Source organism: Ovis canadensis, chromosome 18 (assembly GCF_042477335.2).
Source record: "Ovis canadensis isolate MfBH-ARS-UI-01 breed Bighorn chromosome 18, ARS-UI_OviCan_v2, whole genome shotgun sequence".
NCBI classification, from domain to species: Eukaryota; Metazoa; Chordata; class Mammalia; order Artiodactyla; family Bovidae; genus Ovis; species Ovis canadensis.
In genome coordinates this window covers 33916161-33930871 of record NC_091262.1, presented here as the reverse complement: position 1 = coordinate 33930871, position 14711 = coordinate 33916161, and the positions used below count along the sequence as shown (strand labels likewise).

The window sequence follows — 14711 nt, the reverse complement described above, 5'->3', positions numbered from 1 at the left end:
ACTGGAGGCTCAACCCAGCGCTCTGTGACAACTTAGAGGGGTGAGATGGAGGTTCCAGAGGGAAGGGATATATGTATACTTGAGGGTGATTTACTTTGTTGTACAGCAAAAACCAATACAACATTTAAAGCAATTATCCTCCAATTAAAAATAAATATAAAAAGGCTACAAATGAATTTATCTACAAAACTGAAATAGAGTTACAGATGTAGAAAATAAACTTACGGTTGTAGGGTAGAGGGAGGGAGGGATAAACTGGAAGATTGGGTCTGACACATACACACCACTAGGTACAAAACAGATAACTAATAAGGACTTAGCACCGGACATTCTACTCAATACTCTGTAATGACCTATATGGGGAAAAAAAAAATCTAAAAAAGAGTGGATGCAGGATTTTGTATAAAAGATTCACTTTCCTGTGCTCTTGAAACTAAAACAACAGTGTAAATCAATTATACTCCAATTAAAAAAAAGAAAAAAGATCACCTTCTTGAAGAATCTGAAGTTCGCCCAATATTCTCCTTTCCCTGAGATGTTTTTTCGAAGTGCTCATCATCTTCTAATACACTCTATGATTTGCTTATTTGTTGTGGTTTTTCTTTATTGTCTGAACCTCCTACCTGCCTTCTTACCCTCAAAAAATCTTGACTGAGGAGGGCAAGTATTTTTGCTCCTTTGGCTGGTTAAGTAAGCTATCTGTAGCCTCTAGAACAGTGTCTGCCATATGGTTAACTCTCAGTCAGTACTGGCTGAGTGAATGAATAAATGAATGCAGCCTCAGAGTCACGGAATACTGCAGGCCCATGTCAACTGACAACTGGAGCTCCTTTTTGATATCAACTTTGGTCTGGAATTCCCTGAAACCAGAAATGATGCAATTAACTTTTTTAACCTGCACACAAGACTTTGTATTGATCTCCTTTACATCGGTTCTGGTCCAGATCTCATCCTGTTGAGGTCATTGTGAATATTGATTCTATCATACACTTGGCTTCCCCTCCCAGTTTTGAGTCATCTATAAATCTGATAAGCATTCTTGACCATTATTCAAGTTACTGATAAAAATATTAGATGAGCAGACCTAGCACCCACTTCTTGGTGTCTAAATATCACTCTTCCATAAAAGGCAACAGAACTCCCTGGAGAAATGAAAGGGAAAGTACAAAGTGAACCTGGGACATTGTGTTGGGCCAGAAAACAAGGAAGTGACTAAAGACTAATGGGGTCATGTCAAAAGGATATAGGGCCAGCTTGATGACCAAACTTGGGACCATTTGAGCATCAGAAAGCATAATGAAGTAATGGATTCTAATGCATAAAAACGAAACAATCCATTAGTCTACAGTAAAACTCAGCAAAGCAGAGAGAGAAAGAAAAGGGCTAGAAGGAACAATTTTCTCTATAGAAAACTGCTGCCTGATAGACGTGGAGGAAATGATAGACTTAGAAAATCTAGATTCAAGCAAGGATAACTAATGGATGCTAAACCTTTGGGTGGAAGATTGTTAGGAAACTATGTTAACAAGATCTCTGACATTTCCCTGGTTGTCCAGTGGCTGAGATTCAAAGCTTCCACTGTAGGAACCGTGGGTTTGATCCTTGGTTGGGGAACTAAAATCCTACATGCTATGTGGTACAGCCAAAAAAAAACCCAAAAAGGAAACAAAGTCTCAAAGTCTAACCCACAGATGACTTACTAATGACCAGTGGGAAAATGTTTCTCTAAGGGAGCATTATCTTTTTTTTCCCCCAGTGGCCACCATATTAATCAAGTGGCCAAAAGTAACATCATTGGTAGTGGGACTACCTGATATCATTCACCTCCTGATATGATTCAATAAAAAGTACACAACTCATCAACAATTGTATCAAAAGTACGTAACCCAGATCTAATCATGAGGATGCAACAGGAAACATTAAGCTTCTACAAGACAAATAGCTTGGACTCTTCAAAAAGGTCAAACTGATGAAAAGACAAAAAGGACAAGAGCACTGTTTTAGGATAGAAAACAAAAAAGAAGAAGAAAATGAAAAAGACATGATAATCAAATGCAATATGTGAACCTTGATTGAAATCCTGAAGGGAAAAAAAAGGGCCACAGAGCAACTGAGAAATTTTAACACACACTGTGTATCAGATGATATTATGGCATTATTGTTCATTTTCTTAGGTACAATAATGGTACTGTGTTCTTAGGAGAATGTCATTGTTCTTTGGAGATGCCTGCTGAGGTCTGTCGACGTATCATGATGTCTACAGCTTACTTTCATATGCTTAAGCCAAAACAAGTGGGTTGTGAGGGTGCATTTGTGTATTAGAAAGAGTGTGAGTGCTACTGTGGCAGAGTTTTAACAACTGGTTAATATAGAAAGTTATGGGTGTTTTTATATCGTGTTTTATAAATTTGCAGGGGAAAATTGAGGGAGACATTTCCAAAACCAGAGCCTACTGGAGACCTCCACCCAGGCTGAAACTGATCAACATCCTTTGTAGGCTGAATCATGTGTTAGCTACGGTGTCTTCCTTACTGCACCATTCAGCCCACATTTCTTCATATTATCCATAATAATAATATGAGGGCCTTCCCTGGCAGTCCAGTGGAACTAAGATCCAACAAGCCACATAGCATGGCCAAAAAAATAATAATAACAATAATGTGAAAAAATTATAAGAAATCTTACTGAAATCAAGGTCCTAGCTATAGCTATAGCACTGATTCATTGGAAAAGACCCTGATACTGGCAAAGACTGAAGGCAAAAGAAGTGGTGGCAGAGGATGAGATGGTTACATGGTATCACTGACTTAATGGACATGAATCTGAGCAAACTCTGGGAGATATTGGAGGACGGAGGAACCTGGTATGCTGCAGTCCATGGGGTCAAACTCTGACACCACTTAGCTACTGAATGACGACAACTAACTATAGCGTTTCCTTCTATCTTCTGCTTACTGCTATTACCTAGAACAGGGCTTGATGAGTGGTATATGTTTGATTAGAATTTGTTAAGTGCCAGAATCTCCACATCAGGTCTCCCCTCAGGCAGCAACCAGGCTGGTTTGCCTGAGTGTCTTGGCAACACATGGGTGCTCCTCTCTGAGAGGAGGCAGGGCTGATGTAGTCTCGCTTGGTAGTTAATTATATCCCACTCAAACATTTCAAGTGTGTCTTCTGCCAACTCAGTGCAAGCCCCTCGAAGACAGTGACGGGTCTTGCCCCTCAAACCCCCACTGCCTCACATGGCACGCCAGTAGGACCTCCACAGGGCGGACAAAATGCGGTACCTGTTGGCCTGGAGACAAGCCCTCTAACTCATGCCCCAGCATGGCAGCCTTGGGCCCTGTGGGCTCCCCTGTCTTCTGCTGGCATGCTAATTTGTTCTCCCCAGGGTGAAAAAAAAAAAACAAACCAGGAGGATGACTGACAGAGACAAAACTCATTTGAGCTGATTTCCTGTGGGCTGAAGGGCAGTTCCCAGACCAACACTGTGTCTCCTGTTCCCCTCTGCCACCCTTGGATGTAGGCAAGTCTTTCTCAGCCAGAATGCCGGTGTTTATAAAGAGCTCAGGGGGCCACTTGGAAAGAGTGTAGATAGAGACAAAGCGAAAACCAACGGTTCCTCTGTGCCCCCAGCCAGCAGGATGCAGTCAAGTCTGGCTTCCTTTCTCTGTCCACGCTCACACAAGTCATTCCCCATCCATCCTCTCTCTCCTTACTTCTCTCTCTCTCTCTGAGGGTCTCTCTCTCCTGTACACACAGTGAAAGTGAAAGTGAGTGAAGTAGCTCAGTCGTGTCCGACTCTTTGCGACCCCATGGACTGTAGCCCACCAGGCTCCTCCCTCCATGGGATTCTCCAGGCCAGAATACTGGAGTGGGGTGCCATTTCCTTCTCCAGGGGATCTTCCCAACCCAGGGATCGAACCCGGGTCTCCTGCATTGCAGGCAGAAGCTTTAACCTCTGAGCCACCAGGGAAGCCCAAGCACACACATAAGAAGGATAAAAATGCAAGAAGGAGAGGTAAAATGTGCACAGGGATAGAACCCAGGCCTCCCACATTGCAGGCAGATTCTTTTCCAGCTGAGCCACCGGGAAAGCCCAAAATATGCACAGGAATACATGCAAAGAGGCCAGACAAAATGGGGCCACATGTCTGAAGGCAGCCAAGGAAACTTTAGGGATGACAAGAGTAATTTGTACCTTAATTAGGATGTTGGTTTCCCAAGTGTAAACAGATTTAAATTTTTTGATCTGTACACTGAAGATCTATGCATTTTCCTGTATGTAAATTTCTACCTTATACCTATTATTGTGGGGTGGGGGTGGGGGTAAGCAAGGAGACCAAAAGGTAAAAGTATAATAATAATAATAATAAAACACCTCACCTGCAGAAAGAAGAAAATGAGACTAGCTATGGGCCAGAGTTGGGGGTGGGTATGGGATGGGAGCTTTTCCAGGTAAAGAACCCACCTGCCAAAGCAGGAAACATAAGAGGTGCAGGTTATATCCCTGTGTTGGGAAAATCCCTGGAATATGAAATGGCAACCCACTCCAGTATTTTTGCGTGGAGAATCCCAGGGACAGAGGAGCTTAGCGGGCTACAGTCCGTGGGGTGGCAAAAAGTTAGTTGGACAAGACTGAAGCGACTTAGCATGCACATATCAGGGGGAGAAGGTGAAGAGAAATAAGAAAGGCTACAAGAGAAAATGGGGCTTTCTAGGTGGTGCTAGTGGTAAAGAACCCACCTGCCAATGCAGGAGGCACAAGAGACATGGATTTGATCCCTGGATCAGAAAGATCCCCTGGAGGAGGGCATGGCAACCCACTCCAGTGCTCTTGCCTGGAGAATCCCATGGACAGAGGAACCTGGCAGGCTACCGTCCATGGAGTTGCAAAAAGTCGGACACAAGTGAAGTGACCTAGCATGCACACACATGAGAGAAAATAAAGCAAAGTGTGGCTAAAAATATAAGGCCTCTGTAACCTGCTCAGTTACAAAGGACTAAGGCAGTGTGGGCTCAGGGCAAGTGCTGGCCGTGCAATGGTCCATCCAGACCACAGTCAGCCTCTTGAGCTGTCAGTACTCATTAACCATCTATAGGTACAGCCTCCACCCAGGCACAGGCAGCCCTGACCTGGGGCACGGATGGCTCCTGCCAGCCTGCCCCCAGCCTGGCCTGCCAGCTCTCATTTCCACCCAGGGGATCCTGGCTCTCACACAGTCCTACTCTGGGAGTTGTGGCTTTGCTTTGTTTCCCGGCCGTGGAGGAGGGGCCTCTTGCCAAGCCCAGTGGAGCTTGAACCCAAGGTCTCACCCGCCCCGTCCTGGAGCAGCACTGAAGCTCCTCCCATCTCTGGGTTCTGGCTGGCAGGCTGCCTGGCAAGGCCCCACAGATATGCACTGGCTGTAGCCCAGCTCCCCGGGCCTTGGCCCCTTGCCACCATCCCCTCGTCGCCCTGAGCCCTCCTCTCATGTCAACCTGCAGCTGCAGCTCCCCTCCCTGCTCAGCTGGGCACAGTGCTGCTGTCTCCTCCCCAGGGGTTGGGCTGCAGCATCAATACATTTTGATGAGAAAGCGACACCAGCTGGCACACCCTGCGTGTGCTTTTAAATCGGCCAATGACTTCCAGATCCTGGGGGCTGGGAGTGTCCCTGGGGCAGTACCCTCTGCAGTGGAGGGCACTCACGGGCCCAGCACGGGCACCACCTTCGAGTCTCACCAGTGACTTTAACCAGGGTCCAGCAATGAATGTAAATGGGCCTAATCTCTCTTCTGCAAACTGTGCTCCTCTTCACTGGTCCCTTGTGTCTCTTTCTTTTTCAAAAATGTTAATTTACTTACTTGGCTGTTCCAGGCCTTAGCTGCAGTATGTGGGATCTAGTTCCCTGACCAGGGTTTGAACCCAGGCCGCCTGCATTGGGAGCACAGAGTCTTAGCCACTGGACCACCAGGGAAGTCCTGGTCCCTTATGTTTCTTGCTCTGTGAAGTGGTTCGACTCCAGGGATGAGGCCCACCAGTTCTTCCATAAGAATTAGAATTTCAGCACCATCTGTTATTTTGGGGACTGTAGCAAGCCACGGGATCTCTCAGAACCTCAGCTTCCCTGTCTGTGAGATGGGAATGCTAGCAGTACTCCTGGGCTGTCAGGACAGCTGAGGAGACAGGGCTCACAAGGCGATGGGCAGCCCCGGTGCGCGGTGAAAGCCCAGCGAACAAAGCCGCACGTGTTGTATTATGGGTTCGCCTCATTTACCTAAACATGGCCACAGCCATCCTAAGATGTCCAAGCTAGAGGACCCTCTTCTGGGCTCTCTGCTCAGGTTCGGCCACCTCCTACCAACCCAGTGCTGAGGCTGCAAGTCTCACGGGGAGAAGGAACCGGCTCGCCCAGCCCAGGCCCTGGGTGCGCCTGCTGAGGTGAAGAGCTCGCTGCCCGCACCAGCGCCACCCCCACCGGGGCCTGTCGGGGCCTGAGTTGGCCACTCCCTGGGAGGGGACCCCCCCGCCCCACAGGGCTGTGGTGCAACCAGCCGGGCTCAGCTTGTCCCTGACTCGACACGGTAGAACACGGTAGGTTGCTACCATCACACCCGTGCTCCCGATGCAGGTTCCAGAGAGGCTGTCTGCCTGGGCCCCCAGGCCTGTCCTTCAGGGGGCCCGGAGAGCCTGGTTGATCGGCCTGGCTGACGCGTGGCACCTGTCACCCCAAAGGGGCACAATTACTGTCCGGTGACTCTCTTTCCCCTGAAACCACTGCAGCCACTCAGAGGTATGAGGCAGATGTCCTAGGCTGGGTAAGGATGGGAAGCAAGGAGCATAAGCCTCTAGGATAGTCTGGTTTCCAGTCTGGCTTATGAGACCCTTCCAGTCCCGAGATCTCGAGAAACCAGGAATCTACCTCCCCATTCGTCCCCAGTTCTTCCTCTTTAAGTCCCACTCTGAGCCCTAGGCCTCTGGCCATTGCTACATGGAGGGAGAGAAGACCTAGCCAAGGCCTTTCCTCACTCCCAAGAAGGAACCTTCCTACCCAGAGGACCAAGGCTCTCTCATCCCAAAGAGGTGGGGCCCTCCAAGCCCCCGTAGTTCCATCACCTTAGGTCACCTGGTGGCTCCGGCTCTTACTTCAAGAGAGCCTTGCTGTTGGTTCCAGCCCTGCCTCTGAAGAGTGGACCTAGACAGGTGAGCCCATTGGGTGGGGGATGGACGGGTGGGTTCCATTGATTTCCTGTGGTGCCAAAGACTGCTCTGCTAGAATGGAAGGAAGAATGTATTACTGCCGCGGTGTGCCCACCTGCCAGCCTAGACCACGGCACCAGAACAAGATGCCCACAAAAAGCCGGTATATGGGTAGCACCCCAGATCCATGCTCAGACAGGGGTCTTACACAGCAGCTCTCCAGGCCTGAGACTTCTGGGATGCCTGACAGCACCCCAGTACTGAGCACTGGGCTGGAGGACACCATAAGGCTCTGAGTGGGCGCAGCTCAGCTCTAGCAAAGGAGTTGGGGGAGGACGACTTGCCTGGTGGTTCAGTGGCTACTGATCTCCCAATGCAGGGGGCCCAGGTTTGATCCCAAGTCAGGGAACTAGATCCCACATGCCACAGCTAAAGATCACATACGCCAACACTAAGATTGAAGGTCCCACATGTCACAAGTAGGACCCGCCACAGCCAAAATAATAGACGAAAATATATTTTTTAAAAAAAGGAGGGGCTCTAAGGGGCCTGGACCCAGGGCCTGATCCACCCAGTCCACTCTGCAAGGGAGCAGACCCACCTTGCTCCTCTCAGGCTCCTCCTCTATGAACACTGCCTTCACTCTTTCCTTACAGCCTGTGAGCAGTGGAGCAGAGCAGGGAGTCCCTTAACCAACAGAGTCGGCCTCAGTGAGATGTGAACCCCAAGAATGATGACAGTAATCAGCTTTTATTTGATTTCAAAGAGATTGTTGCCCTCCTCCCCTCCCCAACCCAAAAAAGTGAAGATAATTTGTTTGGGGCATTTTCGTCTAAAGACAGGAACTTTTAGAATTAGTCTTTATTAGGTAAAAAGAAATACCAGAATTAAGAGTTATTGGTGTCCGATGCAGGATACAGCATGCTTGGGGCTGGTGCACGGGGATGACCCAGAGAGATGTTATGGGAAGGGAGGTGGGAGGGGGGGTTCATGTTTGGGAACGCATGTACACCCGTGGTGGATTCATGTCAATGTATGGCAAAACCAATACAGTATTGTAAAGTAAAATAAAGTAAAAAAAAAAAAAAAGAGTTATTGGGGCTTCCCTGGTGGCTCAGAGGATAAAGTGTCTGCCTGCAATGCAGGAGACCGGGGTTCGATCCCTGGGTTAGGAAGATCCCCTGGAGAAGGAAATGGCAACCCACTCCAGTATTCTTGCCTGGAGAATTCCATGGACAGAGGAGCCTGGTGGGCTACAGTCCACAGGGTCGCAAAGAGTTGGACACGACTGAGCTACTTTACTTACTTACTTACTTGACATGAATTATTAGGCAAATTATGCCCACCTAAGGGCTTCCCCAATGGCTCAGCCAGTAAAGAATCTGCCTGTAATGCAGAAGACACAGGAAACTTGGGTTCGATCCCTGGGTTGGTAAGATCCCCTGGAGGAGGAAATGGCAATTCACTCCAGTATTCTTGCCTGAAAAATCCCATGAACAGAGGAGCCTGGTGGGCTATATTATGGGGTCACAAAGAGGCAGACTTGACTAAGCATGCACGCCCACCTAAAGCAAAACTGATATTTATAAGGCTAACATTTATTGCGGAGAAGGCACTGGCACCCCACTCCAGTACTCTTGCCTGGAGAATCCCATGGACAGAGGAGCCTAGTGGGCTGCAGTCCATGGGGTCGCTAAGAGTCAGGCACGACTGAGCGACTTCCCTTTCACTTTTCACTTTCGTGCACTGGAGAAGGAAGTGGCAACCCATTCCAGTGTTCTTGCCTGGAGAATCCCAGGGACGGCGGAGCCTGGTGGGCTGCCGTCTATGGAGTCGCACAGAGTTGGACACGACTGAAACGACTTAGCTTAGCAGCAGCAGCAGCAGCAACATTTATTGAGTACTTTCTATAACCAAGGCACTGAGCTGAGCTTTTTTACATCCAATCATTTACTTACATCTCACAACAAGGTGAAACAGGAATTATGATATTCCCACTTTATAGTTGAGAAATGGGGGCAGAGAGAGATTCAGGGACTTGCTAAGGTCACATATGTGGCAAGTCAGTACTAGGACCAGAAACTGGATGGGACTCCAGAACTCTGTGGAGATGCTCTACATACGGCAGAATTTCAACCAGGGTTTTGTCTCAAGCTATAACCATCCCCCTCTTGATAACATAAGCTACTGTACTTTCCTCCCTCTCTCCCTACCCCTTTTTTCCCTTCTTCTTTCACTCATTCAATATTTCTTGTGCACTTGCTGCATCTAAGCATCGCTAAAGTTGAAGAAACTGACATGGTTCTGCCTTCACAGAGCTTCCAGTTCATCAAGATTCCTTAAATTCTTCTTCCCAGAGAATACCCATTCTTGTCCACATTTCTTTAGACACTTTCACTCACCTACTCCTTTGTCTCTGATGAAGGGCCAGCCCGGCAGAGCTCCAGACGTGCTGCCAGGCTTCAAAGGCTAGAATCGTGCCATTTTCAACTGCCATTTCTGGAATGGCTCCTCTGAGCTGCCTCTGCACTCTGCTCAGATTTCCATTAAGGCACTCGTGTTTCTGTAGTGAAATACTCATTTACACATCTCATTCTTCTCTTCTACTACAAGCTCCTTGAGTGCAGGGACTAGACCTGCCTAACTCAGGTTTTTAATCTCCATCCCCAGTGAAGAGTTTGGAAATAGCAGGCATCCAGGTGGCTCAGACGGTAAAGAATCAGCCTGCAACGCAATGTTCGATCCTTGGGTAGGGAAGATTCCCTGGAAAAGGTAATGTCTACCTACTACTGGAATGACTACCAACTCCAGTATTCTTGCCTGGGGAATCCCATGGACAGAGTAGTCTGGTGGGCGACAGTTCATGGGGTTGCAGAGAGTTGGACACGACTGAGCGACTTTCATTTTCAGTAAATGTTTACTAAAATGAATAAGTGAGTTTTCTGTTCTAGCTGACTGTCTCAAATCATTTCCAAATGATTCATTCAGGTGTTCCTTCCTGGATCTTTTTTTCCACCTTCCTCTTAATCTTTTCAAAGGAAAGGCACCTCTCTGATGTGGGAAGTCCCACTTCCCTGCTTCAGGGCAGCCAAAGGATTTCTTGCTCACACAGTCTCAACAGATTTGTTGGCTTCACAAGAGCCAGTATTTTGGAAAGCTGCTGAATGCTTGTTCCCTGGGGTTTTTTTTTAGGGTAATCCCGTCAGATAATACATTAAAGCAAGAGTTCCAAGGTATAGGACCAGGGAGAGAGACTCTCTGTTTTCCCCAAGATGCAGCCTCCATTCCCCATCTTCAGTTCACCAGCTGCCAATGTCCTCATCTTTAGGCTGCCTGTCCCCAAAAGTCTGAGCCCCAGAGAGACATAACCCAGATTTCCCTGTTATTGTTGTTCAGTTGCTAAGCTGGGTCTGACTCTTTGAGACCCCATGGACTGTAGCACACCAGGCTCCCCCCGGAAGTCAGGAGACTGGGTTCAAATCCTGACCTTGCCAACTCATTATCATCTTGGGAAGTAATTTAACTTCTCTGGATTCTGTTTCTTCTATGAAAATAAGGGAGTGGGACTGGGTAGATTTCTGAACCAAAGGCTAAACCATCTCTGGGCAAAAAAAAAAAAATTCTTAATTGTGCGCTTCCCAGTCCTATGGCATTCGACTCTTATAAGAAACTTGCAATTCATAAGCCAAACAACATACATTACTGGTGAGGAAATGTGAGCAGAGGTCGATGACCTTACACAGGTGACCCAGGCCCCTGACTCTTTTTGCCAGACCAAGATGGTTCCAGAGAGCCCACTGGGGCAACCTCAGTTTCCAAGACCCCAACGTCCTTTCCCTCCTAACCCCTACAACCACGTTGTCACTCAGAGAATAGAAGCTATGACAGAGAACCTGATTCACGGGTCATAGCCAGGGCCATATGAGGAGGGGCCCAGGCCTTTCTCAAATTCCGAATGATCTGCCTCCAGGAGGACCACTGCCTCTCAGTTGCAGTTTTGGCTCAGAGGCCCGGGGTGGCCATGGGAACGTGGGCCCAGCCTCCCGCGTTCCCATGACAACAAGCTCCCCCAGTGGCGGCGCGGGTGCCCATCAAAGCGTGCAGGTGGCGCACTTTGGGAGAGGGGCCCGGCGGGAAGTCGGGGGCCGGGGCGGCGCCTGCCCCCGGGGTGGCCTCCCCACTTCCGATCTCCTCCTCCCGGGGCCGCAGTTCCCGCCCGCCCTGTGCCCTTCGCCTACCTGAGAGTCACGGCCTGTGCGCGACCACCGCCCACCACAGGGTCACCTCTGCTCGGCGGGGCGGCCCTTCTTCTCGGTGTTCCCAGACTCGTCCCTGCTTCCAGGCCCCGCCCGACGCACTTCCCGGGGACCCGGGATGTGCCTGCAAATACCCTAGGTCTGGCGCCGCGTCCCCGGAAATGCAGGGCAGCCGCCAAGCCCCGCCCCTGCCCATGTTGTTGGAATTGTCCGGAGGCCCCCCCCGGGGCTTGCTCGCTGTCCAGCGGGCTCCCGCCTTCGCCCCCTGGCATTGATGGCGACATAAGTCTCGCTGCTAGTCCCAGTCGGGACACGTCCCCGAGACTGCTTGGCTGCCCTTAGGCCGTGGGGCCTCTAGCCGCCCAGCACCACCTCCATCTTCCGAGCCTAGGCCTGGCCTCACTTATGCCCGGCAGGCAGCAATTTGACAAGCTGGAATTCGGAGGATGGGGGTTGTTATCTTAGATCTGTTATTGAAACAGGCTTGGGTTGCCTTATCTACACAGGCTTGAAAGTGAAGTCGCTCCGTCCTCTCCGACTCTTTGCGACCCTATGGATGGTAACCTACCAGTCCCTGGGATTCTCCAGGCAAGAGTACTGGAGTGGGCTGCCATTTTCTTCTCCAGGGGATCTTCCCAACCCAGGGACTGAACCCGGGTCTCCTGCATTGCAGACAGACACTTTACCGTCTGAGCCACTGCTTAGTAAAGCCAAATCACTGACATCTACCACCACCCCGGGTTCCCTGGTGGCTCAGTGATAAAGAACCCACCTGCCAATGCCAGAGATGCAGGTTTGATCCCTGGCTGGGGAAGATCCCCTGGAGGAGGGCATGGCAACCCACTCTAGTATTCTTGCCTAGAGAATCCCACAGACGGAGGAGCCTGGAGAGCTGCAGCCCATGGGGTCACAAAGAGTCGGACACAGACTTAGCCACTTAAGCAACAACTACCACTGAACACTGAACTGGCTGTGTAACCTAGGGGGAATTTCTTAACCTCTCTGAGCCTTGAGTTCTTCATCTGGAAGGTAGGCCTCAGAGGAGCAACAGACCTCACAGGGTTGCGGTGAGAAGTGCAATTATGTAGGCACACACCTGGCACATGGTCAGCTCTTTATAATGGTAGCATTGTTTACAGTCAAAAGCAAGGGAGAGCAGGCTACAGAGCCACCTGCATGAAACCACTCACTTCTCCACCCAGAAATTCTGCTCACCGCATCCCCTAACCTGCCATGGGCCGGGCTGTGGGAGTGAAATGAAAGGAGGAGATCTGCGGGAGGGGTGAGAGATAGTTATAAATAGTATCTAGCATTTATCAAGTGACCTTGGCTCGTCCCTCTCCAGCCCTTGCCTCCTGGCTTTGCTGTCTCAGGGTGGTTCCAGAAACAGCCAGTTCTGGGCGTGTAAGTAGCTGAGCTGGCCAGAGCTGGCCAGTCAAGGAGCTGGTGAAACCAGAGGCTGAGAGTCAGCTTTTTTCCTAGGCCAGGCTAGGCTTAGGTGCCCTCTGTGGCCTCTCCTCTGGACAGAGGGGCTTGGGACTTCCCTGGGGGTCCAGTTGGTAAGGCTTCTGCACGTCCAATGCTGGGGACATGGGTTCCCTCCCTGGTGGCAAGGTCCCACATGTTCTGTTGTTCAGGAAAAAAAAAAAAATAGAGGGGGGTAAGGGACTACCAGACTCCCCACAGAATACTCTTCCACACATGGTTATTCTGTTGTCCATCAACAAACATTTGTGTGTGTATGGTGTGTGTGTATTAGTTGTTCAGTCGTGTCTGACTCTTTTTGACTCCATGGACTGTGGCCCCGCTAGGCTCCTCTCCATGGAATTCTCCAGGCAAGAATACTGGAGTGGGTTGCCGTTCCCTTCACCAGGCGATCTTCCCTACTCAGGGATGGAACCCAGGTCTTCTGCATTGCAGGCAGATTCTTTACTGTCTGAGCCACCAGGGAAGCCCACAAACACGTTTACTACCATAAAATTTGAAACGCAGAAAAACACAATGAAAAAAATCACCCTACCCAGAGACCACCACTGTTAATATCTACCACTTTTTTGGAGGTACAATTTACATACTGCAAAGTGCACAGATCTTAAGTGGACTGGTATTAATATGTTGGTGACGATCCTCCTGGCTCTTTTCTATACAGAATTATACATTTACATTGTTTAGAAAAGGTATTATTCAGTGCATAATCTCTTGTGACTTTCCCCTAGGTGTGTGTGTTAGTCGCTCAGTTGTGTCCGACTCTTGGAGACTCCACGGGCTCTAGCCCACCAGGCTCCTCTGTCCATGGGGATTCTCCAGGCAAGAATACTGGAGTGTGTTGCCATGCCCTCCTCCAGGGGATAGTCCCAACCCAGGGATTGAACCTGGGTCTCCTGCATTGCAGCTGGGTTCTTTACCATCTGAGCCGATCTCCCCTAGGACAGAAATATATCATGGATGTTTTCCTGTAACATTAGAAATTCTCTCATACCTTCATTTTTAGTGCATTCTATCATAGGGATGTGGCACGCATTTTTAAGTAAATCTCTACTACTGGACATTGAAATTGTTCGTAATTGTTCATTATCATAAGTAAGAGTTCCATAATCATTTTCTTTTTAAAAATATTTATTTACTTTTTGGCTGTGTTGGGTCTTCGTTGCAGCACTCCGGCATGGGGGCTTAGTTGTTCTGAGGCATGTGGGATCCTAGTTCCCCGACCAGGGATCGAACCCAAGTCCCTTGCACTGGAAGGCAGATTCTTATCTACTGGACTACCAGGGAAGTCCTCTCAATCATTTTTTTTTTCTTGTATTTTTCTTTCCTGCTCATACTCTCCAATTAGTAGTAGCTGTGTTTATAGCTAAGGTGGTGGGCTTCATGTGTGCAAATGGCTTTAAAAATAGTCCAATCAGACTCCCTTCGTGGTACAGTAAATAAGAACCCAGGACACACGAGTTTGATCCCTGGTCCAGGAAGATTGCACTTGCTGAGGATCAGCTAAGCCCAGGCCCCACAGCTACTGAGCCAGTGCTCTAAAGCCCCACAAGCTGCAGCTACTGAGCCCACCCACCCTAGAGCCTGTGCTGTACAACCAGAGAAGCAAGCACTATGAAAAGCCCATGCCCCGCAACCAAGAGTAGCCCCCGTTCACTGCAACTAGAGGAGGCTCGCGTGGAGCAACAAAGACACAGTGCAACCAAAAACTGACTAATGAATTAAAACAATTAGCCCAGTGGCTTTACTAAGTCTGCCTTCCAAATACTGCTGAGGGTGGGAGGGAACAG

The 14711-nt window shown here is 49.2% G+C and overlaps 1 protein-coding gene across 1 annotated transcript in view; it reads right to left on the bottom strand.

Annotated features, from left to right (window-relative positions):
• Positions 1–11527, bottom strand: part of SEMA4B (semaphorin 4B) — a 42423-nt gene extending 30896 nt beyond the window's left edge. The window contains exon 1 of the mRNA XM_069560326.1: positions 11419–11527. The gene's annotated coding sequence lies outside the window, so the exon portion shown is untranslated. The remainder of the gene's footprint in view (positions 1–11418) is intronic.
• Between the last annotated feature and the right edge of the window lie 3184 nt (positions 11528–14711).